Source organism: Balaenoptera musculus, chromosome 19, assembly GCF_009873245.2.
Source record: "Balaenoptera musculus isolate JJ_BM4_2016_0621 chromosome 19, mBalMus1.pri.v3, whole genome shotgun sequence".
Taxonomy (NCBI): domain Eukaryota; kingdom Metazoa; phylum Chordata; class Mammalia; order Artiodactyla; family Balaenopteridae; genus Balaenoptera; species Balaenoptera musculus.
This window is the reverse complement of record NC_045803.1, coordinates 17,722,012-17,747,300: the sequence shown is the minus strand read 5'-3', so window position 1 is coordinate 17,747,300 and position 25,289 is coordinate 17,722,012. Positions and strand designations below refer to the sequence as shown.

At 40.9% G+C, this 25,289-nt stretch overlaps 2 protein-coding genes across 3 annotated transcripts in view; one reads left to right on the top strand and one right to left on the bottom strand.

Annotated features, from left to right (window-relative positions):
- ZNF181 (zinc finger protein 181) overlaps positions 1-25,289 on the top strand; it is an 86,960-nt gene that overhangs the window by 662 nt on the left and 61,009 nt on the right. For both annotated transcript variants that reach the window (XM_036832430.1, XM_036832433.1), the window contains exon 2: positions 3,181-3,307. The gene's annotated coding sequence lies outside the window, so the exon portion shown is untranslated. The remainder of the gene's footprint in view (positions 1-3,180; positions 3,308-25,289) is intronic.
- The window catches only part of LOC118884682 (major allergen I polypeptide chain 1-like), a 91,006-nt gene that overhangs the window by 13,916 nt on the left and 51,801 nt on the right, over positions 1-25,289 (bottom strand). The window lies entirely within an intron of this gene.

Sequence of the window (25,289 nt, the reverse complement as noted above, 5' to 3'; positions counted from 1 at the left end):
CTGGGCCTGCATTCTGAAGACGCTGGTTAGCCACGGAGAGTTGTGAGCAGATAGACTAGATTTGAGCTAGAATTCTAAAAGTTTCCTAAAGGATGCTGAGAGATAAAGCTGCGTGCGGGGTAGAGGGTAGGGGTGGGCAGTTGAGGACAAGTGGATATAGGGTGACGTTGTGGAGGCTACTGCAAACAGACCAGAATTACCATGGAGGCTGGACCGGAGAGGTGGCTGTAGAGTGGGGAGAAGTGATCCAATTATGAGAAGTTTTTTTTTTTTTTTTTTAAATTTATTTATTTTGGCTGCTCTGGGTCTTAGTTACGGCGCACGGGATCTTTGTTGTAGCATGTGGGCTCTTAGTTGTGACATGTTTGCGGGATCTAGTTCCCCGACCAGGGATCGAACCCAGGCCCCCTGCATTGGGAGTGCAGAGTTTAACCACTGGGTCACCAGGGAAGTCCCTATGAGAAGATTTTAAAGGATAGAAAAACTAGCATTCACTCAGCCCTCTTTCCCCATTTTTAACTAGGTGTTTATGAAACAACCACTCATTTCAACACTGAGAGATCAGTATTCTAAATGTGTAGGTATAGGTAGGCATTTCAATTCAACACTGAAATGTATGAATTTAACAAGTTTATGCAAACACTTAACATTTGGTTCACACCTTAATATACCATAAAGCAGTATATTAAGACACTAAAAAGTCTTAAATATTACATTTTCTCAAATACTCTAAAGGTTAATATAACACACATCTAAAATTTCAAAATCCATTAAATCATTTGCACTGAAAACATTGACAAAAGCCTTAATTCTGTGGATGGTAGTTATAGCTCATATTTAACACTTGACATACACTAAGGCATATGATACCAACATCAGCCCTATGAGGTTGGTACCATTTTTATGCCCATTTTACAGATAAAAACACTGAGGCACAGGAAGATTGAGTCCTAGTTTAAGGTTACACAGCTAGTAAGAGGCAGCACCAAGGACTGAAGCCCAGAAGTTAAAGTCAGGTCATCTTGCTTCAGGGTAGGCATAGGAGGTTGGATCAGCCCTTGAGACCCCACCATGGATGCCCTTCCTTCATAGTCTCTTCCCACAGGTTTCCATGGCTTCAGAAGCACTTATGAGCAATGCACAGGTGACTAAAGATTGTCTCAGGCCCTCACTCTCCCCATCTCCCACTCATGGTCTCCAGGATGTGTCCTGGGACCCCCTGCTGCCACTCTACTGTTGTCATTGGTTCTGAGGCCTCTCCTCAGACTCAAGACCCTGAATTCAGGCCAGGGGTTATATGGAGGGGTCCCTGGTTTCTGGCCACTAATAGTCTATCCTGTAGAAGGTATTAAATGTTTGGGAATCACCATGTGCAAATGCTTAGAGGTGAGACTGAGTGGCAACCGCAGTTCTCCATTATGTCTTACGGGATCAGAGAGCCGGGGTGCAGGAGTCAGGCCTGAAATGGCAGGCTGAGGAACTGTGCCTCTATTCTGGGGACACTGGGAGCCATGGAAGTTTTGGAGTAGAAGAGGGTCTGAATCAGGTCTAAACAGACTTTCTCTGGTCGCAGAGTGGAGAGCAGACAGTAGGAGCGAGGGAGGCTTCTGCAGTACTCCAGATGAGTGTGGTGACAGCTGGACCAGGTTGGTGGCTGGATCAGGGTAGTGGCTGTGGATGGGGGTTTGTGGATTTGTTTTTAAAGTAGGTCCAACAAAACTTTCTGACTAGAGAGGGGCGTTGTCTAAGTTTTGGCCTTTGTAGCTGGAAGGAAGGAGATGCCATTAACTGGAATGGGGAAATCACTTGTAGGCGTAATTTTCAAGAGGGAATATTAGGAGTTAGATTTTGGCCATGTTGAGTCTGAGATGCAGAGACCCCCCCCCCCCCCCTCAGGTGGAGGCATTGAGTGGACAGCTGGACATAGGTCTGGATTTCAGGGGAAGGATTCAGGTTGGAGACACCACAAGCTGGTGGCCTGTGTGTGGACTGGGGTGGAGCTGTGAGTCATTTAGGAGGGGGAGTCTTCAGATCATGGTGACAGTGTTGTTAGGGGACAAGGAAGAGGAGGGCCAGATTGGAGGACTGGGCCTCTCTCTTGAGCACGTGAATGGGGCTGGTGCACATCACAAAGGCAGATGAGGGAGAGTAGCGGCCGTGTGGGAGGAGGTGGGTGTGGGGGAGAGGTGGGTCTGTAGGGGACCAAGGCTTCCAAGGGGGAGTGCACATGAGGTGGATGTGGGAGCATAGCAGTAATGGAGGTGAGATGGCAGTGAGGCCAAGGGCTACTCCCCCCTCTAAAAGCACGCTAGAGTTTTGTGGTGACCTTTGGTGAGGCCTGCAGGGTTTCGCTCAGGCTGGCAGATAAGCTCAGGGGCAAATGGGTCAGCTGGGAGAGTAGCTAGGCCTGGGCTGGGGGATGGGAGGTTCTGGGTTTTGAATGAGGCTTGAATGGAAAGAGGAAGGCCGAGACTGGTGAAGGGACAGCATGTGTAACACAGCAGTAAAGAGAACTTAAAGTATGTGGCACCTGCATGTGGTTCTAGGTGGCTGAAGCTGAAGCAAGGGAAGGGCATGGTGGAGAGGCCTTTAAAGCAGGGCTAGGGGCTTCCCCTGCCAGTGTGGGCCATCAGGGCTCTGGGGCAGGATGGATCGTAACTGCGTTTGGCAAGCACTCTCCAGATGCCTTGTGCAGAGTGGCATGTGGGGAGGCCAGGGAGATGCCTTTGGTGTGGGCTGAGGTGGAGGAGGTAGCAGTGGTGGTGGGGGGTTGGAAATGTGGGGGAGGTGTTGTCAATGGAGTGATGTGCTCAGTGGAGAGAGCGAGAACTGAAGGTCCCAGGGACTTGCTCCCGGCAGCTTAAAGGAAGAAAACTGAGCCCATGTTTGGTGTATCTGGGAACCCTTGGGGAACTTGCTGGCAAGAGTGGAGGTGGAGACTTTCATGCCATGCCCAGTGCTTGGATGGCATTTATTTATTTGCCCACATGCCTATCGTGGATGTGGGATGGCACATTGATCAATAGGAAAGAGGAGAATCCTGGCACCAGTGGCATCTGGGCCTTGTATATCCCGAGTTTTGGAGCTGGAGAGGAGTGGGGGCAGGGAGTGGATGTTTGGGGGACTGAGGGTCCTGGTGAGAGAGGCTGCTCAAGGACGTTGCCTGCCCCATCATGGTAGGGCACTGTAACCTTTGAGGATGTGGCTGTGGACTTGTCTCAGGAGGAGTGGGAGCTTCTTGATGGGACTCAGAGACTCCTGTACCATGATGTGATGTTGGAGAATTTTGCACTTGTAACCTCACTGGGTAAGTCCTTCACACTCAACTGAGTGTCTTTGACTGGGTTCTTTCCTTCCTTGTTTCTCCAGGGGCCACTCTTTCCTTCACACAGCCAGACTGTGGACATTGCTCCCTTCCTGTGTTTTCTTTCATAGGTGCTGTGGGTGCCAGGCTTGGCTGAGTGTACTTTCTCATCCTCTCCCAAGCAACCCTTCAGCATCCCTGAAGCCTTTCAGGGAAGGATATGGGAGTAGGAAGTCTGCAATGAAACCAGTGGATCCCAAAGACTTGGTCACCCTGGCAGAGTGACTGTCCAGATATATTGCAACTCTCTGCCCCAGTTCTGCCCCCTTCCCTCCAGCTGGCATTTTCTCATGCCTGACTGTGCCAGGAATTGCAGGCACCAACATGGTCATTACTTGTGGGGACCACTGGGCTATTCCTATAAGATACTCCTCCAAGGTTCTTTCTGTAACATTAGTTTTTTTTCCTGTGGTCATGGGGTGGGTTGCTCTGCACCAGTGCTGTCTACTCACCTGCCTTGTCTTTCACTTAGGACTTGCGTCTTCCAGGTTCCATGTTGTTGCCCACCTGGAGTTGCAGGGAGAGATGTGGGTGCCTGACGGGGCAGGCCTGACTCCAGCCATAGCAAGAGGGCCCTGGAAGGGGACTGGCCTTGGGAGGTGGGACCTGAGGGATGGCTCCATGTCAGGACTGGGTTCACATCATACCAGGAACCTCTCTAGTGCCCATTGTTGTTTTCATGCCAAGGTCAGGGGCCATAATTTACTTCTATCTTTTAATCTCCATTCTTTTTTTTTTTTTTTTTTAATTTTTATTTATTATTTATTTATTATGTTTATTTTTGGCTGTGTTGGGTCTTCGTTTCTGTGTGAGGGCTTTCTCCAGTTGCGGCGAGTGGGGGCCACTCTTCATCGCGGTGCACGGGCCTGTCACTATCGCGGCCTCTCTTGTTGCGGAGCAGAGGCTCCAGACGCTCAGGCTCAGTAGTTGTGGCTCACGGGCCCAGTTCCTCCGCGGCATGTGGGATCTTCCCAGACCAGGGCTCGAACCCGTGTCCCCTTCATTGGCAGGCAGATTCTCAACCACTGCGCCACCAGGGAAGCCCCTAATCTCCATTCTTGACAATTTGCCCCTTTATCATTTCTATTCTGACTTCTGGCCAGGGCTAATCCATGCCTGTCTGGCCTTCAGGTCTCCCCTGTTCCTCTCCACTGCTCCCTCGGAAGGGCTCTCCAGCATTGAGCTACACATAATGTATTGGTGAGATGTACACATATTCTAAGCAGTACATGAACACCAGCTACTTGGTTGCAGTTGATTTCCCCTTTTGTTCAGTGCTCATGTCACTAGCAGACAAGCCCCTGCTGAAAGCCATTTGCAGAGAAGTGAGTTGGGAGACCCAGCTTCTCCTTCCTGTACTGCATCCCACCTGTTTCCTTGCCCGTAGTAGACCTCCCCATTGTATGATCTTGCCAGGCTCAGAACTGCACAGCAGACCCTTTGTTACATCACTTCAGCCCCTTTGTCCTCCCAACAGTCCTATGTACTAATTCCTGGGTTTGTAAGAAGTACATTTGTGATAGGGCTGCCCCCTCCCACCAGAGGCTGCATGCTTTCAGATTGTTGGTTTTGAATGAAGGATGAGGAGGCACTTTCTCAAGGCGTGTTACAACTCAGGACTCCCAAGGCAGGTCCAACCACCCAGAAGGCCTACCCTTGTGCGATGTGTGGCCCAGTCTTGAAAGACATTTTGTACCTGGCTGAGCAGCAGGGAATATACCCCAGGCAGAAACTGCACATATGTGCAGCATGTGTGAAACAACTCTGGTATAAGCATTCACCAGCAACAGAAGCAGCACAGTGGAGAGAAACACCTCAGAAGGGTTGAGGACTGGCTTTTGTTTGTTAAGAATTGCAGAGTCCACATGTCAGAGAATCCCTTTATGTATGGGGATGGTAGGAAGGACCTCCTGCCCACCTTGGGCCTTCTCCAGCACCAGACCACTCACAGCAAGGGGAATTCACCTAGAAGCACTGAATGCAGGGATACTTTTCACAATGGAGAAGGGCATTATAGGTGAATGTGGGAAAGCCTTTAGCCACAAAAATAGGCTCGTTGAACACCAAAGAGTTAACTCTGGAGAAAGACCTTATCAGTGCATTTAATGTGGAAAATTCTTTAGGCACAACTCTAGACTTATGGTACACCATAGAGTTCACATGGGTGTAAGGCCTTACGGGCGCAGTGAATGTGGGAAAGCCTACAGCAGAAGTTCCCACCTTGTTTGGCACAAGAAAGTTCACACTGGAGAAAGGCCTTTATAAGTGCAGGGAATGTGGGAAAACCTACAGCAGAAGCACCCACCTTGTTTGGCATAAAAAAACACTGGAGAAAGGCCTTATGAATGCAGCAAATGTGGGAAAGCCTATAGCAGCAAACACACACTTGTTCAACACCAGAGACTATACACTGGAGAATGGCCTTATGAATGCAGTGAATGTGGGACATTCTTTAGCCACAAGTCCAGCCTCATTAAACATCAGAGAAGTCACATTGTAGAAAAGCCTTAAGCTAATGGCCTTTCCTCATTTGTTACCAGAAAGTTCAAACTGGAGAGAGGCCTCTGCAGTGCAGGGTGTTTGCTCTCTCCTTGGTCAACGGGAATGACACCAGGGAGAAGTTCTGAGAGTAGTCTTTATAAAGTAGCCATCAACCAAAAGTTGTATCTCATACATCTGAACATCCACAGTGGGGAGATTTCGTATGAGTGCCGGTTATGTGGGAAGCTCTCAGGACCTGTATTGCAGTTTGGCCTGCTCAAGGCCCTTGCCTGAGTTAAATCACTGCCAGTACCTGTGGCAGAAGCCATCTCGCCTCTGCCTGCTGGCTAATGTGCATCAGGTTACCCAGTGTGCCCAGGGAAGGCAGACCTCTGTACCCACCCCTTCCCTGGAGGAAATCATGAGTGGTCTAAGGCCATTGGAGGCATAATTACATTCACACACTGGGTGTGATTAGAGTTGGGGGGGAGCGAGCTAAAGAGGATGTACCCCATCTGTAGTGCTTCCAGAAATATTCTGCTCACTAAAGCTGTGAGGGATGAGCATGTATAGATATTCTCAGGACTTCTAGATTTACGTTTCTTCTATGGACAAGGTCACTGGCAGAGCAAATAATAAAGCTTTCTGGATTCCTGGGGCTACTTGGGCTGTTTACCTCAAAGCCACTGTTAGACAGGCAAGAAAATGGAGACTGAGAGAAGAGAGATATTGTAGTCCAAGAATGTGACTTTTGTGACTCACAGTCTTTATTGCTTGCTATTCTTTCCTTCCATTGAAGTAGAGGTGTCCTACCAGAGGGTTGAGAATAGTTATGGTCAAGTCAATATGTTTGTCAAATATTCCAGTTTTTCAAGAGAAGCAGGAGATCCAGATTTTTTGAAAGCTCGATTGAGATATAATTGATGGGCAGTAAACTGTGTACATTTAAAGTGTAAAATGTGATGTTTTGTCATATTTATGGGCATATACATATATGATTTAATGATATTTAACAAATTCATCACTCTCCAAGTTACCTTATCCTCCTTTATAATCCCTCCTGTCCTCCCTCCCTAGCTCCCCATTCTCATGTCTTTCACTAAAAACTTCCAATTCTAGAATTTTGTATAAATGGAATAAATAACAAGATGTTTACTCTTTTTTGCCTTTTTTTCCTCCACACATCATAATTATTTTCAGATTTCTCCATGTTGCATGTATGGGTACTTTATTTGCTTCATTAGAGAGTAGTATTTACTTGTATGGATATATCACAATTTGTTTTTCTATTCATCTTTTAATGGACATTTGGACTGATACTAGTTTGGAGTTACTGCAAATAAAGCCGCTATGGACATTCATGTACTAGGCTTTCTCTTGGGTTTGTCAACTTAAAGAAAAACACAACATAAAGGTTGTGAGTTTAAGTTTTATTCAGGGTCTTACTGAGGATTATAGCCCAGGAGACAGCTCTGAGGAACTGCTCCAAAAACGTAGGGGAGGAGCCAGTATATATATGAATTTTTTGGCTAGGAAATACGTGTAGTCAAGCATACATCTTGGTAAAAGATTACTGCTAATCACAAAGAACAGATATCTCAAGTTAATGATTTTAGTGCTTTTCTATGTATGAGACGATGCAAGAATCTGGGGTCACTAAAGTTCTTCCTGAGATATGCATCTAATTATCTAGGGGCCCATTTATCCAAAGCACAGAGTGACTCATTCTGTTTTTTCATCCTGAATTCCCCTCAAGGTACACTGTTGGTGGTGACTGCAGTGGGTTGTGGCTTAACCCCTGTGTAACTGGATGATGAGTGATGCTCTTTGTTCTTTTTTTTTTGTTCATGTTCCAGTACTTAGGAGTAAAAGGCTTGAATGCCTCATTTGTGCCCACAGCATTTTAATTTATGCAGTGACTGAGTGCTAACACAGAGATGTTAATACCATTGAAAGAAGATTTTATTACATTTCCCAAGGGAAAGGGCACATAGGGCTACGTGGAGATCACCACTGTTGGTCAGGAGGCAGAAAAGAGTGAGGGGAAGGCAGAGGCCACAGCCTTTATTAGGGTTTTCGTGGGAGAAGCAAGGCAGAGTAAACAGCTTAGGATTGGCTAGTTTGAATAATGACAGCAGGTTTTGGACTAGAGAACTGGTCTCAGATTGTCTGGTACCTGGCCTTGTGTTGATTTAGGGCAGCGGAAATATTGGCTTTGTGTGTGACTTAGTTGGTGGTTGGGGCTATAATTTGGATCGGTTGGTTTGTGTATTAGAGACGTACTTCTGGCTAAACCCTTTGCTGTCTCAAGAATGGGACAGTCCTGGGAGGGGTGGTCTCTCCAGCAAGCTTTTTAAGATATCAAAAAATACAGAAAATAAAGAACATGATAAATACACTGAGTCAAAGAGTAAGTGGATGTGTATCTCTTTATGAACTGACAAACTGTGTTCCAAGGTGGTTATACCATTTTACATTCCCACCCGCAGTGTATGAGAGTTTTATTTGCTCTATATGCTTACCAGCACTTGGTGTGGTCAGTGTTTTTAATTGTAGCCATTTTCCTTAGGTGTGTAGTGGTATTTCTCTGTGACTTTATTTTGTATTTCCCTAATGGCCAGTGTTTAGAATTTTTACATGCGCTTACTACCTACCATCCCTCTATTTTCTTTGGTTAAGTGTCTGTTCAGATCTTTTGCCTATTAAAATCTTTTTCTGATATATTACTGATTTTTCAGATTTCTTAAATTCTAGATTCAAGTCCTTAATTAGGTATGAGATTTGCCAATACAGTTTTCTAGCCTGTGGCTTGATTTTTCATTCTCTTAACAGTTTTTCCTATGGCAGAGAGTTGTAATGTTGATAAAATAAAGTCCAATATATTGTTTTTTTCGTTTTATTGAACATGTGTTTGGATTGTATGTAAAAAGTCTTTGTCTAACCCATGGTAAGAAGATTCTCTCCTTTGCTTCCTAATGGAGGTTTTCAGTTTTAGGTTTATAATCCATTTTGAGTTAATTATAATGCACTGTGTGAGGTTTGGAGTCAGAGTTCTTTTAAAAAAAAAAAAAGGTATTCAGTTGTTTCACAACATTGGTTGAAAGAACTATCTTTTCTCCACTAAATTGCCTTTACACATTTCTCAAAAATCAGTTGCTCTTATATGTCCTACTATTTTTCTATACTTTTTTCATCTATATTTTTGCAAATATCTTAGTCTTAATATAATTTTATAATATGTCTTGAAATCATGTAATGCAGTCCTTCAACTTTGTACTTCTTTTTCAAATTTCTTCTGGCTATTCTGAATCCTTTGCATTGCCATATGAGTTTTATTTTATTTTTTATTTTAATTTTTCTGTTTGTTTATTTGGTATTAGGGGAAGGGGATATTGTTTGTTTATTTTCTGGATAAGGTAAAAGAACTCTTAAGGTTGAGGTCTTTGTACAAGGGATCTGGCGGGATGGGAGGGTGCAGGTCAGTCCATCTGCCAGGAAGTCCAGAGACTCTGTCGTAGCTCAGACTCAGGCCTTTTTCAAAAATAGGCAGAGAGAGGAGTTCAGCTTTGAGCATAGCAAAACTAGCTGGCACCTCAGTTGTCACCACAGAAGTTTCCTTGACTTGGGCAAAAGGAGTCCTTTTCTTTTCCTAATCCAGGAAATTCCATTAAAACTTTGAGAACTGTGGATGTGTGTGAAGGCTGACATCTTACTTGATATCTTCCTCTGGGAGTAGAGATTTTGTTCCTGAGAGTTTCTGAATTCTGGATGGATCAGGTAGGGAGAAAAAGATAAATGATTCAATTCTGCTTACCTAGGTATAATTTACAAAGTGCTGTAAATCTTTTAAAAAAATTTCCTTGTATCTGCTGGTCTTGGAGAGTCTCCTAGAGAGGCAGGAGGTGGCTGCAGCTCACCCTGGGGACATAGACTCTGGCAGCAGCCATTCCTGGGAGCTCCTTCCACTGCATGGACCTCCAAATGAATTTTAGAATCTACTTGTTCTAATTGGGATAATGAGACATAGTGGATATTTTAAAAAATATGTCTAGTGGGAGGTTCAACATGGCAATGTAGGAGGATTGTGAACTCATCTCCTCCCACAGACACACCAAATCTTCAGCTAAGTATGAAACAATTTCCTCTGAAAAAAAAACCCCAAACTACCTGAGCAGCTCCTACACATTGAGTGAAAGAGAAAATATCCATATGAAAGTGGGTAGTAGAGGCTGAGACACAATCTTGCTATAAACCCCACCCCCAGCATGGTGACTCACAATTGGGAGGGAACTCAAAACCTTGAGCTTTTCCTTGAGGAGAGAAAGATTTGAACAACACATCTGACACCCCAGCTTTTAAGACCTGCACCTGAAAGATAAGCCCCCAAAACAACTAGCTTCAAAAGCCAATGGGGCTTGTGTCCATGAGACCCACAATGCAAGCCAAGAAACAGTTTATAAAGGGCTTGCAAGTATGGACTCACCCACCCAGGGCCCATGGCAGAAGAAGCTGACTGAAAAGTGGACAGACTTTCTGTGAAAGAGGCTTATTTACTTAAGGCATTGGCCTGAGGAGCAGGCATCTAATTTAACACACATCTAAGGGCCTACTGAAATACTCTAAAAATAGAGGCCAGTGGAAGCATCTTTGTGCTCTCCCTCTGACTCACCCCAGCTTGCTGGTATCTCCTGGTAAGGAACTTGTACACTTATCTGGCACCCTGATTTTTGTGGCTGCAGCCCAGAGGACATTTCTAGATCGCTTGGCACTGGAAGGGCTTATGCTTCAGGTCCCACAGGACTGTAATGAACAGAAAGAGTTCTTAATCAGCTGCCACCCCTAGGGCACAGCAGAGATGCAGCAGACTGAGGAGCCTAGTCTTTCTGTGAAAGAGGCCTATTAGCTTATCTTCATAGCTGTGGCCTAAGGGGAAGGCTTCTAATTAAACCCAAATCTAAGGGCTGACTATAGTCCTCTCCAGAAACCTCAGAAGATGGGTGCTATCTTCATGCTCTTCCTCTGCTGCACTCTAGAATGCTGGTATCTCCCTGTGGGGAGCTTGTAGACACATCTGGTGTCCCGGTTTTTGTGGCTGCCACACAGGGATGTACCATGATTGCCTGGCTCTGGTGGCTAGCAGGGCTTGTGTTCATGAGTTTGATGGGATGGTAGCACAGAAACAGTTCTTAACTGGCTGTCACTCCAGGCTCAGTGCAGAGGGAGCAGACAGAAATACCCATCTCTAGTATTCCTTTGAAAGAGGTATATTTCCAAACTTTAAAGGCTGCTATGTGAGAGTCTGGCTTCCAGTCAGCCTGAATCTAGGTGCTGACTGAGATCCTCCCGTTTGGGACTCAGATAGGTATTGGCACACCCTCAACTACTGGAAGCCACTAAAAATGAAGTAGATTGCTTGGACAACCACAAAGGTTTGAGAGAGCAAAGAACTAGGGCAGGGTTGGATGATAAGCCTCATCCCCTCCACAAGATAACTCCTTCAAGACTGAGAGAGGTGGCGGTTTTATCTAATGCAGAGAAACACGTAGAGAGTCAAGGAAAATGAATAAACAGAGGAATATATTCCCAATGAAAGATCAAGATAAAATCTCAGAAAAGATCTTAATGAAACAGAGATAAGTGCTTTACATGATAAAGAGTTCAAAATAATGGTCATAGCAATGTCCACTGAGCTCAGGAGAAGAGTAGATAAAGAGAATTTCAACAAAGATAGATAGGAAATATAAGAAAGTACCAAACAAGAGTCACAGAGCTCAAGAATACAGTAACTGAACTGAAAATACAATAAAGGGGTTCAATAGCAGACTAGATGAAGCAGAAGAAAGGATTAATGAATTTGAAGACAAGGCAGTGGAACTCACCCAGTCAGCACATCAGAAAGAAAAAAGAATGAAAAAGAGTGAAGACAATTTAAGAAGCTTATGGAACAACATCAAGAAGACCAAATTTGCATTATGGGGAATCCCAGAAGGAGAAGAGAGAGAAAAGGGCAAAAAAACTTACTTGAAGTAATAATGGCTGAAAACTTCCCTAACCTGGGGAAGGAAACAGACATTCAGATTCAAGAAGCCCAGAGAGTTCCATATAAGAAGAACTGAAAGAGACCCACACCAAGACACATTATAATATGTGTCAAAAGTTAAAGACAAGGAGAGAGTCTTAAAAGCAACAATAGAAAAACAACTTGTTACATACAGGTGAACTCCCATAAGATTATCAGATTTTTCATCAGAAAGTTTGCAGGCCAGGAGGGAATGAATGACACAATATATACAAAGTACTGAAAGACTGCTAACCAACAATACTCTACAATATGAGTCAAAGTTGTCCTCCAGAATTGTCCTGCAGACAAGTAAAAGCTAAAGGAGTTTATCACCCCTAGACTGGCCTTACAAGAAATGCTAAAGGGACTTTTTAAAAATGAAAGGGTTCTAATTAGTAACAGTTAAATATTTGAAGGTATAAGTCTCACTGATACAGGTAAATATAGTGTAAAATTCAGAATAATGTTGTTAAGGTAGTGGGTCAGTCACTTATAAAGCTAGTATGAAAGTTAAAAGACAAAAGTAGGAAAAATAACTATAACTACAATAATTTGTGAATAGATACACAAGATAAAAAGATATAAATTGTGACATCAAAAGCAAAATGTGGGAGGGAGAGTAAAAATGTAGAGCTTTAGAATGCATTCAAACTTAAATAATTTTCAACTTCAGATATACTGATATATAAGTTGTTTCATATAAGCCTCACTTAAACTATAAAGCAAAAATTCATAGTAAATAAAGAGAAAGCAATAATTGCACACAGCTGCAGAAAATTATCAAATCACAAGTGAAGAGAGCAGAGAAATAGAAAGGAACAAGGCATTACAAAACAGCCAGAAAACAGTTAACAAAATGACAACAAATACATACATATCAATAATTACTTTAAACGCAAATGGACTAAATCCTGAAAATAAAAATAGACTGGCTGAATGGTTAAAAAAACAAGACCCATCTATATGCTGCCTACAGGAGACTCACTTCAGTTGTAAGGACACAAACAAGACTGAAAGTAAAGGAATGGAAAAAGACAGTTCATGCAAATGGAAACCAAAACAAAGCTGGAGTAGCTTTTCTTATATATGACAAAATAGACTTTAAGAGAAAGACTGTAATAAGAGACAAAGAAGGTAATTACATAATGATAAAAGGGTCAGTCCAACAGAAGAATATCACATTTGTAAATATTTATGGACTGAACATAAGAGCACCTAGATATATAAGCAATGCAGTAATAGTAAGAGATTTTAATATCCCACTTTTATAAATGGATAGTTCATTGAGACAGAAAATCAAAAAGGAAACATGGTCCTTAAATGCCACTTTAGGCCAAATGGACGTTACAGACAAATACAGTACATTCCATCCAAAAGCAATAGAATATACATTCTTCTCAAGCACACACGGAACATTCTCCAGGATATATCATATTTTAGGTCACAAAACAAGTCAATAAATTTAAGAAGATTGAAATCATGTCAGGTATCTTTTCTGACCACAGTGGTCTGAAACAAAGAAATTACAAGAAGAAAACTGGGAAATTCACAAATATGTGGAAATTTTAAATCATGCTACTGAACAATCAGTGGGTCAAAGAAGAAATCAAGAGAAGTTAGAAAATTCTTGTGAAAAAAATAAAAATGGAAATACAACATACCAAAACGTATGGGATGCAACAAAAACAGTTCTAAGATGAAAGTTCATAGCAATAAACTCCTGCATCGAGAGAGGGGTTCAAGATGTCAGCATAGGAAGATCCTGAACTCACCTCCTCTCATAGGTAATAAATTTACAGCTACACATGGAATAAATTTCCTCTGAAAAGGACCTGAGAACTAGATGGACAGTGCCTCCATAAAAGAGACACATTGAGATGGATAGGAGAGGCAGAGACAAAGTCTCGCCTGGGACTCCACCCCAGAAGCAGTGACCTACAATCAGGAGGGATCCCCAAAATATGGAAATTTCCCCTGAGAAGTGAAGGGATTGAACCCCACATCAGGCACCCTCACCCTTGAGTCTGGCACTGGAAAGATAAGCCCCCTCCCCCTCAAATGCCTGGTTTTGAAAATCAATGGGGACTAAGTCTAGGAGAACCATAGAACTGTAGGGAATGGAGGAACTGCTCTTAAAGGGCTTGTGCAGAGACCAATTTGTCATGAGAGCCAATGCAAGAGCCAAAATTTGAAGAGTGCCTAGACCATAAGCTAGGGAGACCCACTTACTGATCTTAAAGTGGTTGCTGGAGAGTCAGGAACCTGCTGGGACTTTCTCCAAGGACAACAGTGGCAGGCACCATTTTTGCAATTTCATTCTAACTTGCTGGTGATGGAGGTAGTGGGTGCCGTTTTTGGTGTGCTCCCTCTAGCCTGCTAGCACTTGTGGATGTGCTCCGCCCACCCTGCATTGCAACCCAGCTAGGTGAGTGTCCCAAGGCCCTGCCCACCCTGCACAGCAGCTGTGTTGCAACCTAGCCATGAAAACGCCCTGAACCCCACCCGTCCTGTGCAGCAGCTTCACCACAACCAAGTTGGGCAAGTACACTATACCCCACCCTCCCTGCACAGAAGATGCACTGCAGTTTGGCTGGGCCAACACCCTGCACCCAGCCCATCCCCGATGGCAGCTTCACCATAAATGGCCAGGTGAGTGTATCATGCTTGGTCCTCCTGGTGCAGCAGTTGTGCCTCAACTGGCCTGGGTGAGTGCCTTGTGCCATGCCCACCCCATACAACTGACCTGGGTGAGTGCTTCGTGCCATGCCCATCCCATACAGCAGCAGTGCTACAACCAGATTGGGAGAATGCCTTAAGACCTGCCCACCCCACAGTGTAGAAGCTGTGCCAAAATTGAGCTGGGTTAGTGCACGGTGCCCTGCCTTACCTGTACTGCATGCTCACTGAACTCAGGAAAAGAAGGGACAGAAAGAACAACAAAGTGATAGAAAAAGTCCAGGGACTTCCAGTCTGGGGTGGTCCAGTGGTTAAGACTTCATGCTTCCAATGCAGGAGGCACGGGTTTGATCCCTGGAACTGAGATCCCACATGCTGCATGGTGCAGTCAAAACATTTTTAAAAATTAAAAAAAAAGCCCAAGCAGAAGTTATTACTGAACTGAAAAATACACTTGAGGGGTTCAGTAGCAGACTGGATGAAGAAGAACAAATCAGTGAGCTGGAAGACAAAGCAATGGAAATCACCCAGACAGTGTAGCAAAATGAAAATAGAATTTTAAAAATCAAAGACAGCTTAAGGAACCTCTGGGACAACATCAAACAGAATAACATTTGCATTATAGGGGTTCCACAACAAGAAGAGAGAAAGAACCTGAAAAGTTAATTGAAGATATAATGGCTGAAAACTTCCCTAATCTGGGTGGGAAACAAATTCAGGTCCAGGAAGCCCAGAGAACTCCAAATAAGATGAACCCAAAGAGAACCACACCAAGACACATTTTAGTTACAAAGTGGTAAAGTTATACAGTGATCTTAAAATCAGCAAGAAAAAAAAACAACTTACTATGTACAAGAGAAACCCCATAAGGTTATCAGATTTTTCGTCAGAAACTTTATAGGGCAGAAGGGAGTGGCATGACAGATTCAAAGTACTGAAAGGAAAAATTTTCCAACCAAGGCAAGGTTACCATTCAGAACTGATGGACAGATTAATAAGAGTTTTACAGATAAGCAAAAGCAAAAAGTTCATCACAATTAAACCAGCCTTACAAGAAATGTTAACGGACTTATCTAAGCTGAACAGAAAAAAACACTAATAATAAGAAAACTTATGAAAGTAAAAAATCTTATTGGAAAAGGCAAGTATATAGTAAAGGTAGTGGATCAGTCACTTATAAAGCAAGTATGAAGGTTAAAAGAAAAAAATAGTAAAATTAACTAAAATTACAGTAATTACTTAAGGGAAACACAAAATAAAAAGATATAAAAGGTGTTATCAAAAATATAAAACGTGAGGGTGGGGGGTAAAAATGTAAAGCCTTGGAATCTGTGTAAACTTATATTGCTATCAACTTATCCTACTACATAGGACGTTATATGTGAACCTCACAGTAACCATAAAGAAAAAACTTATAGTAAACATACAAAAGAAAATGAAAAAGGAATCTAAACATAACACGAAAGAAAACCAAAACCACAAAAGAAGAAAGAAGAAAAGAAGAAGAGAGGAACTACAAAAGCAACCAGAAAACAATGAACAAGACAACAATAAGTACATACCTATCAATAATTACTTCAAATGTAAATGGAGTAAATCTGCCAATGAAAAGACATAAAGTGAGGACTTCCCTTCTGGTGCAGTGTTAAGAATCCGCCTGCAGGGGACACGGGTTCGACCGGATCCCACATGCCAAGGAGCAACTAAGCCTATGTGCCACAACTACTGAGCCTGCACTCTAGAGCCTGTGAGCCACAACTACTGAAGCCCGTGCGCCTAGACCCCGTGCTCTGCAACAAGAGAAGCCACCACAATGAGAATTACGCACACTGCAATGAAGAGTAGCCCCCGCTCGCCACAACTAGAGAAAGCCCATGTGCAGCAATGAAGACCCAACGCAGCCAAAAATAAATAAATAAGTAAATTTATTAAAAAAAAGACAAAGTGGCTGAATGAATAGTAAAGAAAGACCCATTCATGTGCTACCTACAAGAGACTCACTTTAGAAGTAAGGACACACATAGACTGAATGTGAAGGAATGAAGAGAGATATTCTATGCAAATTGAAACCAAAAGAAAGCTGGTGTAGCTGTGTTCATAGCAGACAGAAATAGACTTCAGAACAAAGACTGTAATAAAAGACAAAGAAGGGCACTACATAATGATAAAAGGGTCAGTCCAGCGAGAAGATATAACATTTATAAACATATATGCACCCAACATAGGAGCACCAAAATATATAAAGCAAATGTTAATGGACCTATAGGGAGAAATCAAAAGCAATCCAATAATAGTAGGGGATTTTAATACCCCAATTGCAGCAATGTACAGATCATCCAGACACAAAATGAATAAGAAAACACTGACCCCCCCCAAAAATAAATAAATAAATACATAAATAAATAATATAAAGAAACAAAAAATTGACCTTAAATGACATGTGACTTAATAGATATATACAGAACTCTCCATCCAAAAGCAGCAGAATACACATTCTTCTCAGGTACGCACAGAACATTCTCGAGAAGTTATCAAATGTTAGGCCACAAAACAAGTCTCAGTCAAGAAGACTGAAATCAAATCAAGCAGCTATTCTGACCACAGTGGTATCAAACTAGAAATTAAATACAAGATAAAAACTGGAAAAACCACAAAAACAGCATGTTGGAGATTAAACAACACGCTACTTAACAACCAGTGGATCACTTAACAACTTACAGGAGAAATTCAAAAATACCTAGAGACAAAACAGAAATACAACACACCAGAATCTATGGGATGAAGCAACAGTAGGTCTAAGTGGGAAGTTCATAGCAATACAGGCCTACCTCAAGAAACAAGAAACAAGAACAATTTCAAATAAACAATCTAGCTTTACACCTAAAGGAACTAAAAAAAGAAGAACAAATGAAGCCCAAAGGTAGTGAAGGAAAGTAAAAAACAATGATCAAAGTGGAAATTAATAAAATACTGACTAAAAAGAAATTAAGAGCTACATTTTTGAAAAGATAAACAAAACGGGAAAACTTGAGCTAGACTTACCAAGGGTGGGGGGAAGAGAGGACTCTAAATAAAATCAGAAATTTAAGTGGAGACATTACCACTGATACCACAGAAATAAAAAGGATCATACAAGATTACTACAAACAATTATACACTAACAAATTGACAACCTAGAAGAAATAGACAAATTCCTAGAAACATACAATCTACCAAGACTGAAGAAATGAAGAAATAGGTAACCTGAATAGACTGATTACTATAAGGAGATTGTATTAGTAATCAAAAACCTCTCAACAAACAAAAGTCCAGGACCAGATGACTTCACTGGTGAATTCCTCCAAACATTCAAAGAACCTTTAATACCCTTCCTTCTCAAACTCTTCTGAAAAATTGAAGAGAAGGGAGTGCTTCCAAACACATTTTATGAGACCTGCAATACCCTGATACCAAAACCAGACAAAGACACCAGAAGAAAAAACTATAGGCCAATCTCCCTGATGAACCTAGATGCAAAAATCCTCAACAGAATATTAGCAAACTGAATTCAGCAGTACATTAAAAGGATCATACACCATGATCAAGTGGGATTTATTCCAGAGATGCAAGATGGTTCAACATCCACAAGTGAACGTGATATACCACATTAACAAAACAAAGGATATACCTATGCTCATCTCAGTAGATGCTAAAAAAGCATTTGATAAAATTCAGCATCTATTTATGATAACTCTCAAACAAGTGGGTATAGAGGGAATGTAATTCAACATAATAAAGGCCATGTACGACAAACCCACAGCAAACATCATTCTCAATGGGGAAAAACTGAAAGCATTTCCTCTAAGATCAGGAACAAGACAAGGATGTCCACTCTCACCACTATTATTCAACATAGTTTTGGAAGTCCTAGCCATGGCAATCAGAGAAGAAAAAGAAATAAAAGGAATACAAATTGGAAAAGAAGAAGTAAAACTGGCACTGTTTGCAGATGACATGGTACTATACATAGAGAATCCTAAAGATGCCACCAGAAAACTACTAGAGCTAGTCAATGAATTTGGTAAAGTTGCAGGATACAACTTGCACTAATGATGAAAAATCTGAAAGAGAAATTAAGGAAACACTCCCATTTACCATTGCAACAAAAAGAATAAAATACCTAGGAATAAACCTACGTAGGGAAACAAAAGACCTGTATGCAGAAAACTATAAGACACTGCTGAAAGAAATTAAAGATGATACAAACAGATGGAGAGATATACTATGTTCTTGGATTGGAAGAATCAATATTGTGAAAATGACTATACTACCCAAAGCAGTCTACATATTCAATGCAATCCCTATCAAATTACCAATGGCATTTTTTACAGAACTAGAACAAAAAATCTTAAAATATTTATGGAGACACAAAAGACCCTGAAGAGCCAAAGCAGTCTTGAGGGAAAAAAAACGGAGCTGGAGGAATCAGACTCCCTGACTGCAGATTATACTACAAAGCTACAGTAATCAAGACAATATGGTACTGGCACAAAAACAGAAATCTAGATCAATGGTACAGGATAGAAAGCCCAGAGATAAACCCACATACCTATGGTCACCTAATCTATGACAAAGGAGGCAAAAATATACAATGGAGAAAAGACAGCCTCTTCAATAAATGGTGCTGGGAAAATGGGACAGCTACATGTAAAAGGATGAAATTAGAACACTTCCTAACACCATACACAAAAATAAACTCAAAATGGATTAAAGACCTAAATGTAAGGCCAGGCACTATAAAACTCTTAGAGGAAAACATATGAGAAACACTTTTTGACATAAACCACAGCAAGATCTTTTTTGATCCACCTCCTAGAGTAATGGAAATAAAAACAAAAATAAACAAATGGGACCTAATGAAACTTAAAAGCTTTTGCTTTTGCTTTCCTTTTGCAAAGGAAACTACAAAGAAGATGAAAAGACAACCCTCAGAATGGGAGAAAATATTTGCAAACGAATCAACGGACAAAGGATTAATCTCCAAAATACATAAACAGCTCATGCAGCTTAATATTAAAAAAAACAACCCAATCCAAAAATGGGCAGAAGACCTAAACAGACATTTCTCCAAAGAAGACATACAGATAGCCAAGAAGCACATGAAAAGCTGCTCAGCATCACTAATTATTAGAGAAATGCAAATCAAAACTACAATGAGGTATCACCTCACACCAGTTAGAATGGGAATCATCAGAAAATCTACAAACAACAGATGCTGGAGAGGGTGTGGAGAAAAGGGAACCCTCTTGCACTGTTGGTGGGAATGTAAATTGATACAGCCACTATGGAGAACAGTATGGAGGTTCCTTAAAAACTAAAATAGAAGTACCATATGACCCAGCAATCCCACTACTGGGCCTATACCCAGAGAAAACCATAATTCAAAAAGACACATGCACCCCAATGTTCACTGCAGCACTATTTACAATAGCCAGGACATGGAAGCAACCTAAATGCCCATCAACAGATGAATGGATAAAGTAGATGTGGTACATACATACAGTGGAATATTACTCAGCCATAAAAAGGAACGAAATTGAGTCATTTCTAGAGACGTGGATGGATCTAGAGACTGTCATACAGAGAGAAGTAAGTCAGAAAGAGAAAAACAAATATCGTATATTAACGCATATATGTGGAACCTAGAAAAATGGTACAGATGAACCAGTTTGCAGGGCAGAAATTGAGACACACATGTACAGAACAAATGTATGGACACCACGGGGGGAAAGTGGCAGGGGGTGGTGGTGGTGGTGTGATGAATTGGGAGATTGGGATTGACACATATACACTGACATGTATAAAATGGATAACTAATAGCCTGCTGTATAAAAAAATAAATAAAATTCAAAAAAAAAAGCTGAAAGTCTGATTTCTGGGGTACTATAAATATATATGTATATGTATAAATTATTTCTATATATAGATACTAAAATATCCATATAGATTTATAATTTAAACTGATTATTAGGTGCTAGGCTTTCTGGTAGGAATCTGTGATACAATGGTGAACAAGAGCAAGTATATCTCTGCCTTTGTAAATCTGATAGGGTAACCAAATCTAATCTAATTATGCTGTGTTATCCAATGGAAAAGCTTTGAAAAGTTTTTAAAAAGTGCAATGAAAAGAAACACCAAATCTGGGGATAGAGAGGTAATGTTACTTTGTACTTGCTTTTTATGTGGATACTTGAATCATTTTATGATAAAAAAACAAACAATGAAAACCTAGTTGGGTCCAGCAGTTTCAAGTACAGATAAAATCACTTGGAAAGGCTCTTGACAGAAAGTCACACAGAGTCTTCAGTGATTTGAAAAAAATCTATGTTTGAGATGTAGAGAGTTAGGGAACGTGTGATGGGAAGTGAAGCAATAACTGTATGTAATGACTGGATCTGAGAGATAATGTGGGAACAGTCAAGAATATTAACCGTAGTCCTAAGAGTAGTACAAGCCAATTAGAGGTCTAATCAGAAGTATGAAATCACAACATTGTAAATCAACAGTAAAAATTTTTTAAAAAGTATGAAATTAGTATCTCTCCTTATTATAATTTACTAAGTATTCCATTTAAAATACCTTACATATGTGGTAAAAGCTTATATGTTTACAACTGTCAATGCTGACACCAGAACCACCTGGAACATACTTGTAGTTGAAAACTTGGGTTTATGAAGACACACACTATGTAGGACCATGGGGCATCTGACTAAGGGTATTAGAAAGACCTAATTTTGGGAAGGATACAAAGAAGCAGGTGTATTTTATTTTTTCCTGCTTTATTGAGATATAATTGACATATAACATTGTGTAAGTTTAATGTGTACAATGTGTTGATTTGATATACGTACGCATTACAAAATGATTACCACCAAAGTGTTGGCTAACACCGCCATCATGTCACATATTTACCATTACTTTTTTGTGCTGAGAACAGTTAAGTCTATTCTCCTAACAACTTTCAAGTGTATGATACATTATTGTTAACTGTAACCATGATCCATAACTTATTCATCTTCTAACTGGAAATTTGTACCCTTTGACCAACATCTCCGCATTTTTCCAATCCCCAGTCTCAGGCAACCACCATTCTACTCTGTTTTTATGAGTTTGGCTTTTTTAGATTGTACATAATACATGAGGACATATAGTATCAATATTCGTCTTATTTGTCTCTGTCTTATTTCACTTTAGTATATCCATCCATATGGTCACAAATGGCAGAATTTCCCATTTTCTCATGGCTGAATAATATCCCATTGTATGTCTATACCACATTTTCTTTATAAATTTATCTGTTCATGGACATTCAGATTGTTTTCATCTTAGCTGTAGTGAATAATCCTGCAGTGACCACGGAAATGCAGATATCTCTTCAAGATCCTATTTTCACTTCCTTTGGATATATACCCAGAAGTGGGATTGCTGGATCATATGCTAATTCTATTTTAATTTTTTTTTTTTTTTTTTTTGGCCATGCTGCGTGGCATGTGGGATCTTAGCTCCCTGATCAGGGATCGAACCCGCATCCCCTGCAGTGGGAGTGTGTAGTCTTAACCACTGGACCACCAGGGGAGTCCAATTTTTAATTTTTTGATCCCCCCCGTACTATTTTCCAAAATGGATGCACTGATGTACATTCACTCCAGTAGTACACAATGGTTCCCTTTTCTCCACATCCTCACCAACACTTGTTATCTCTTGTCTTTGGATGATAGTCATTCTAACAGGTGTGAGGTGATATCTCATTGTGGATTTGATTTGTATGTATCTGATGTTTAGTGATGCTGAGCATATTTTCATGTACCTGTTAGCCATTTGTATATCTTCTTTGTAAAAATGTCTATTCAGTTCCTCTGCATTTTTCAGGTTGTTTGTTTTCTTTCTATTGAGTTGCATGAGTTCTTTATATATTTTTTAGTGATATCTTTTTAAAAAATATTTATTTATTTTGGCTCTGCTGGGTCTTAGTTGTGGCATGTGGGATCTTCGTTGTGGTATGCAGGATCTTTAGTTGCGGCATGCAGACTTCTTAGTTATGGCATGCTGACTCTCAGTTGCGGCATGTGGGATCTACTTCCCCAAATAGGGATTGATCCCGGGCCCCCTGCATTGGGAGCGTGGAGTCCTACCCACTGGACCACTAGGGAAGTCCCTCTTTATATATTTTTTATATTAATCCCTTATCAGATACAGATATATGGCTTGCAGTTTTTTTCTCCATTCTCTAGGTTGCCTTTTTATTTTGTTGATTTTTTTTTCTGTGCAGAAGATTTGTAATTGTTGTAATATTACAGTTGTTGATTTTTGCTTTTGTTGCTTGTGCTTTTGGTGTGATATCTAAAAAATCATTGACAAGACTGATTTCAAGGAGTTTTTCCCTATTTTTTTTCTGGGAGTTTTATGGCTTCAGGTCTTATATTTAAGTCCTTAATCCATTTCAAATTAATTTTTGTGAATGGTGTAAGATAGGGATCAGTTACATTCTTTTGCATGTGAATATCCAGTTTTCCCAACACCATTTATTAAAAAAACAGTACATTTGCAATTGAGTATTCTTGGTTCCCTTGTCAAATATTAGTTGGCCACATATACATGGGTTTATTTTTGGGCTCTTTATTCTGTTGCACTGGTCTATGTGTCTATTTTTATGCCATTACTGTACTGTTTCAATTATTATAGGTTTGTAACATATTTTGCAGTCAGGAGTGTGATGCCACCAGCTTTACTTTTTTCTCAAGATTGCTTTAGCTGCTTTTGTGGTTCCATATAAATTTTAGGATCCCCCCCTGCCGGGTTTATAAAGAATACCATTGGAATTTTGATAGGGATTATGTTAAATCTGTAGGTGGTGGGACTTCCCTGGTGGTCCAGTGGTTAAGAATCCGTCTTCCAATGCAAGGGATGTGGGTTCAATCCCTGGCTGGGGAACGAAGAGCCCACATGCTGCAGGGCAACTAAGTCTGCGTGCTGCAATTACTGAGCCCATATGCTCTAGAGCCTGTATGCCACAACTACTGAGCCTGTGAGCTCTGGAACCGTGCGCCACCACTAGAGAGAAGCCCGCGCACTGCAACTAGAGAAGCCTGTGTGCCACAATGAAGAGCCCGTGCACTGCAATGAAAAGATCCTGCATGCCACAATGAAGATCCTGCATGCTGCAACTAAGACCTGACACAGCCAAATAAATAAGTAAATATAAAATTATCTAAAAAATCTGTAGATGGCTTTGGATGGCATGGGCATTTTCACAATATTAACTCTTTCAATCCATGAACATGGGATATCTCTCCATTTGTGTGTCTTCTTCAGTTTCTTTAATGTCTTACAGTTTTGGTGTACAGGTATTTCACCTCTTTGGTTAAATTTATTCCAAGTAGTTTATTGTTTTTGATACTATTATAAGTGGAATTGTTATATGTCATTTTCAGATATTTCATTGTTAGTGTATAGAAATGCAACTGATTTTTATATGTTGATTTTGTATTCTGAAACTATCCTGAACTTGTTTCTTAGGTTTGACAATAAGGATTTTCCATACAAGATCATGTCATTAGCAAAGAGAGACAATTTTACTTCTTCCTTTCCAATTTTTTAATAAATTTATTTATTTATTATTATTACTATGTTTTGGCTGCATTGGGTTTTTGTTACTGTGCGCGGGCTTTCTCTAGTTGTAGTGAGTGGGGGCTACTCTTTGTTGCAGTGCGCAGGCTTCTCATTGTGGTGGCTTCTCTTGTTGCGGAGCACAGGCTCTGGGCGCGTGGGCTTCAGTGGTTGTGGCTCGCAGGCTCTAGAGCGCAGGCTGAGTAGTTGTGGCACATGGGCTTAGTTGCTCTGTGGCATGTGGGATCTTCCCAGACCAGAGCGTGAACTCATGTCCTCTGCATTGGCAGGCGGATTCTTAACCACTGTGCCACAAGGGAAGTCCCCTTCCTTTCCAATTTAAATACCTTTTTTTTTTCCTTGCCAAATCACTCTGCTTGGACATCCAGTACTATGTTAAAGAGGATTGGTGATAATGGGCACCCTTGTCTTTTTCCCTGATCTTAGAGCAATAGCTTTTAACCTTTCACCATCGTGTATAGTGTTAGACGTGGGTTTGTCATATATTGCCTTTACTACGTTGAGGTATGTTCCTTCTGTACGTAATTTGTTGAGAGTTCTTATCATGAAAAGATGTTGATTTTGTCAAACGCTTTTTCTCCATCTATTGAGATCATCATAGAATTCTTTTCTTTCATTCTGTCAATGTGGTGTATTACATTTATTGATTTGTGTATGTTGAATCATCCTTATATCCCAGGGATAAATCCCACTTGATCATGATATATGGTCCTTTTACTGTGCTCTTGAATTCAGAGGCTAATATTTTGTTGAGAATTTTTGCATTTATATTCATCAGGGATGTAGGCCTGTAGTTTTCTTTTCTTGTAGTGTCCTTATCTGGCTCTGGTATCAGAATAATGCTGGCCTTGTAAAAATGAGTTTGGATATATTCCCTTCTCTTCAGCTTTTTGGAATAGTTTGAAAAAGATTGGCATTAATTCTTCTTTAAGTGTTTAGTAGAATTCACCAATGACATCATTTGGTCCTGGGCTTTTATTTTGGGCGAGTATTTTGATTACTGCTTCAATATCCTTACTCATTTCTAGTCTCCTCAGATTT